We start from the raw sequence: 6,131 nt of genomic DNA, 5'->3' as shown, positions 1-6,131 counted from the left end.
TTTCCCTCCATTCCTTTTTCCTTCCTCCATTTCGTCCTTCTAATTGGTGCAACTTTCTGATTATAACTCTTCAATAACTTCCGTGCTTCTGCTTAACTCCACATTATTTATAAACTGCTCTTCAGAACATCGTAATTTCTAGTTGCATTACCTTCTTTCTGTCGCTCAAACATGTGTAACTTAGAGTCTTTGTATTTTGTATTAATTGCCTGCCTTGACTGTTTTTCCCTCAGACTTTTGCTTGGTCGACATCTTTTCATAATTTAGGGCTGAATTTAAAGTTTGCCTTCTCACGGAGGCCCTATTTTTGTCCCCAGCTTTATTAAGATATAGTTTACATGAAGGCGTTGTTTGACTGCTCTTTGGAGACGAGTTCACAAAATCAGGATGCAAAACTAATGAAAGCATGTAACCTCCTTCATTCCCTCTCATATAACCAGCACTTACCTTTAACTGTACTTAGCACATTGAATAACTTAGTAATTATTCAATAACTATTTGTTAAATAAATGGATATTTTCTGCCAGGCCCTGTGGTATCACTGAAAATATATTGGTAAACAAGTTAGAGATAAAGTTCATAGTTGAATAAGAAATATATATATATATACACACACACACACATATATATACATATAATCACACATATTTATATACATGTAGATTTATATCTGATTGTAATGAATATATCAAAATAAATAGAGAAATAAAATGCTGAAATAGAGAATAAAAAGGAAGTCAAGTTCAAACATGGAAAAAATCTCTGAAGGATTTAAGTTAATACCTAAAAAATAAGAAGAGGTCAGCCACTGCCCCACAAAATAAATAAAAATATTATAAGAGCACTTAAGAGCTTAGTATACAATGGGGGAAATAATTTCATGCTGAGGATGGGGAGATTTGTTTTAGCAAAGTAATGCAAACAGTCAGGGCTTTGTAAGCCGTTGAGTAATGTTTGCATTTTATCCCAAATGCAATGTGAAGATATTAAATAGTTGAAGCTGGAGGGAAACTGATTTAATTTTCATTTAAAAAATGTTTTACATTTTAAAAATTCTTCTGACTTCTATATAATAGAAGATAAATTGGAGGAAAATAATGATCGAAAGAAAGAAACGAGTTAAAATGTCACAGCAGAAATATAACAGAGATGTCAGACATGTGAATGGACAATAGTGACTGGTGGAATCAACAGAAATTAATGATAGGTTTGATATAAAGTTTCTGATAAAGGGAAGAATTAGGAATCCTCAGATTTTAAGCTTGAACATAAAATGACATTGGATAGGAGTGCCTTTTCTAAAATAGAGAAGAATTTGGGAGGAATAAATGGGGTAGTTGTGAGACAATTTATAAAAACTTAAATTTAAAAGAGTGTGAGCTCATCAAGTAAAAATGTCAAATGAACTATTGGATACACATGACTGAAGCTCAGAGAAAATGTCTAGGCTTAAAATGTAAATTTATGAGTGATTAGTGTATTGATGATTTTCTAGCCAGGAGAAGTATGATATCACTTAGAGAAAGGGCATGAAGAACAAAGAGCAAAGTATCAGGGCCAAACTTTGAGGACATCAATATTAAGATCTCAATGTTAGCACAAGTGCAATAATAATAATAATAATAATAATAATAATACCAAAAAACAAACAAACGGTGAAATAGGGTGCCATGTATTGTGAAAGGGAAAACTGTCTCAGAAATGAGTACATGATCAACAATTAGAATACTTCGATGAGGTGAGAAAAGATGAGGGCATAAAATATTGCATTGTCAGAAGACACAGAGAGATGGAAGCCAGATCGGAGTGAGTGGAAAGAATGAAAGAAAGTAGAGAGCACAGAAACCAGCCTTTTCCAAAGTATGGCTTGAAACCAGGTGAAGAATCCAGAGAGTGGAAGAGAGGGGAAACTGGGTTCAAGAGGCTTTATTTAAAAGACTCATATTTACCACCACCTACTTTTCAAACTATTCGATCTATAATTATCGTTCTCTTAGAAATACTATAGTTGGAAGAGCAGAGGACTCAAACGGTAGTGCAGTAAGCCTTCGACTGACTTCAGAAGGATTCTTGATGGAGAGAATCTGAAGTTTGTTCAATAGCTCATTATCACCATCAAGGACCTAAGTCATTTCTCTTTTTCTTCTCTATGGTCTTTAGGACATTGGCCTTTTTCCTTAAATGTTTTGCCACTGGTGTTCATTTGGCTCAAAGGTCTAGGAATGTATCCAGTTTTTCGGCGGGACAAAGGGTAAAATTGGGTACTTCTCCTATTTATAATGAAACAAGTATCTTCTCAAGCCTCAACATGGACTTCTATTGGAATCTTATTGGCCAGAAATAAGATCCTTAATTACAAGGAAACCTGGAAAAATGAGTGGTTGTTTCTACCTTCTTGTTTATTCTGGAAATAAGCAAGGAAAAAAAAATGTGGTATGCTAAGGAAATCTGCAACAGTGTGCAATGAAAAATTATAAGCAAAATGTGAAAATAACATCCTTAAAAATTAGAAAATGAATATTGTAATTACATAAGAACTTCTGGAACACCTTGTTCTACAAGAAAAAATATAGCATTTCTCATGTATGTAGGTTTATAGTCAGTATGTTCACATGCATGACATACTACTCAAAAGATTGGTATCGGTTATTTTGGAAATTTCTAAGAATTTTGAAAGTAAACACTAAGTTATAGTAGTCAGATGACAGCAGTTCAAAATGATAGTTTTTCTATAATGATGGCTAGTTGGACTTATCAATATATAATTCAGTATACCCTCTGTGCTCTTAGGTTTGGTTTGAGTTTTTTTCCCCTCTACTTTTGGATATTGTATTTTATACTCTTCTTGAATTATTTTATGTATATTTACTGTTTTCCTATCAGCAACATTGGTTCCATTTGGAAGTTATTTATCTTCTTCTTCTTTTTTTTTTTAGCTCCGATGTTTTTTTTTTATGCTGATAGGGCACTTTATTAATCTCTATTGGTAGCTGAAGAACTGGGTGATTTAATTAATGAACAATTCTAACCTAATGCTACATATTTTAGTCAGGTTGATATATGAGCAATGGAATTTGAAAAGCATGTTTTCATTATCCAAAGAAATACTCGAAATGATACAATGAATAGACTAAGGAAAGTACAGTTCTTATATTAAACATATTAAATTTCTTGCTAGATGGCATGTGATGAATATTTTTGGACTTGCCACCAGAATAGCGGCATACAATTTTGTATTTCTAAGTCAGCTGATTGAAGGAAGTGACTTCAAGGACCACAACCTCTTCCGTGGCTTTTTTTCTATATAAAGGCCACATAACTTACCCATTAGCTTGTGAAACTTGTATACATTTTATCTCACTAACATGGTCTCATTAGATATGCTGTGGTTGAAATTAGATTGCTTAGGTATATTATTGTATATTTGCTGGTACATTGGTAAAGCAGCTTTTTTGAACGCTGAAAAAAACAAGTTTCGATTTGTGTTATTCGCCAGTTTCAGTGGCATAAAAACTCCAGACAAGATCAATTTTAAACCACAAATAATTTAACAATGGGCTTGCCAAATTCTCAACTATTAGACAAGTGGATCTCAAGAGCAGTGCTAGCTGGATACAGTTCAAAGGCCGTTCAAGTTCATTAACCCACAGGGCTCTCAGTCTTCCCAAACTCTATAGAAAACAGGCTGAAAAACTATTCATTTGTAAACTGTGTTATCTTTCAAGAAAAGAAGGATCATGGGTGCAGAAGATAGAGGCTGGGCTATAGAGGATTATTTCTAGGCCTTGAAAACATATGGAATTTACCTTGCTGAATTCTAAAATTTTTTAGGAATGGTGATCACTTTCTTTCTTCCATTTTCTCCCTTTTGGAATGGGAAATCTATAATTGTTATCCTATGCCTGCTTTGTCATTACATTTTGGAAGCAACTAAATTGTTTTTTAAGAGTCACAGGTCTATAGATGGAAGGAAATTTTGCTACAGGATGGATCTTACCCAGAGTCTCATCTGCACAAGATTTAGATGATTTAGATGATGAGATTTAGAATTTTTAGACTGAAGATATTTAGATAATATTTTAAATTTCAGTTGAAGCTATAATACAATACATTTAGATAATTACCTGGTTTTGTGAATTACTTAAAAGTGGCAGTAATGAAGACAATGTAACGTTGGTGCCAAACAAGTAAGTAGATCATTGAAACAAAATGGGGTGTCCAGAAATAGACCCATACATGTAAAAATAACTGATTTTTGGCAAAATTTCAAAGGCAGTACAGGAGATATGGATATTATTTTCAACAAATGCTGATCCATACCGCAGATTGTACAAGGAAAACACTGAAAATGGATCACAAACTGAAATGTAAAATATAAAATTAGAATCTTCTAAAAGAAAATATGCAAAAAGTCTTTGTGACTTAGGATATATAAAGATTTCTTAGCTACAACAACAAAAGCATGATCCTGTAAAAGAACAAATTGATAAATTGGGTTTCAACCAAATTAAGAACTTCTGCTCTGTGAAAGACGTTATTAAGAGAATGATAAAACAAGCCACAGACTGCCGGGAAATATTGCAACTCTTATGTTTGATAAAGATTTGTATCCAGAATATATAAATTTTCTCAAAACTCAATAATAAAATAAACAACTCAATTATGAGCAAAAGATTTGAATAGACACTTCACAAAAGAAAGTATACAGATGACAAATGAGAACAGGATATAATATTCAACATCACTAGTGATTATGAGTAAACTAATTAACTCCATAATAAAATTCCAACACACAACTGTTAGAATGGCTAAAATTAAAACACTAACCATGCCATGTGTTGAAAAGGATGTGGAGAAACGAGATCGCTCATAAACGATTGACTTTATACAACTGCTTAAAAAAAAATTTGTCAATTGCCAAACAAATGTTTACATACAACTATGCCATAATACAATAATTCTGTGTTCCCTTTGTCCGTACAAATACTTGTACATAAATGTTCATAAAACTTTATTTGTAGTAGCTGCAAACTAAAAACAACTAAACTGTCCCTCAACAGGTAAAGGTGTAAACAAACTGTGTTATATCTCAACAACAGAATATCATTTTGCAAATAAAAAGACGTACATCCACACTATAGCTAGGTGAATATAAATTAGTTATGCTGAGGGAAATAAGCAAAAAAAAAAATAAAAGTTGATAGTCTACAATTCTATTTACATAAAATTGTACAAAATTACAATTAATCCATAGTGATGGAAAACACGAATGGTTGCCTTAGGATGGGGTGGGGAGAATGCTGCCGAGTGAAAAAGGACATTAAAAAAGAGGCAAAAGAAATATTTGGAGTGATGGAAATATTCATTTTCTTAATTGTGGTGATGGTTTTATAGATATAAATATATATTTTAAACTACATACTCTTTAAATATGTGCAGTTGAATGTCAATAGAATTTATTTCTTTTCAGAATAATCTCATCAGCAATGACAAAAAAAAAAGAAAGAAAATAAGAAAAGAGAAGCTTGTGCAGGAGTAAAAAAGTCACTTCTGTCTCAAAGGCAGACCGATGTGTGAGCTGAACAAATAGGAAGAGAGATTAGGCTGAGTCAATCGTCGCTCTCGGGCTAAAAGTGAACAGCGCTCCAAAAGACATCTTTATGCTATGTCTTTAAGAAATCTAGTTTTATATATTTTTGTCTTTTTTAGAATGTGATTTTATGAACTTGGTCTTGTTTTGTTTGTTTCTTTCATTATCTCTGTGCCTTAATTAAAGTACCCTGCTGGCTTCCGTTTGTCTCATTCAGTGACACTTTCACACCTAGAATTTAATCAGGGTCTATTGGGGAACTGGTGGGAACTGGGCCAGGATGGCTCTGCCAAAATGCCGCATATTCTGTGAGATCAACCACATATCCTCCTAAAACTGCTCCTAGAAAAAGTAGGTTGACTTTTCTCCTTCTATCACAACCTTTTAGAACTAATTTTCCTTTCAGTTTCTCCTTACTATTTATTTTAAATTGTCATCTAAATACAAATATAGCGTGAAAAAGATGTAGTCTTCCAGCATAAATGACCATACCTCCAGCTAGGATACAGTTAGGAATCTCTCTATAAGTCTGAAACACATG

This window comes from Pteropus alecto, unplaced genomic scaffold, assembly GCF_000325575.1.
Source record: "Pteropus alecto unplaced genomic scaffold, ASM32557v1 scaffold35, whole genome shotgun sequence".
Taxonomy (NCBI): Eukaryota; Metazoa; Chordata; class Mammalia; order Chiroptera; family Pteropodidae; genus Pteropus; species Pteropus alecto.
The sequence above is the reverse complement of the archived record's forward strand: the minus strand, read 5'-3'. Positions refer to the sequence as shown.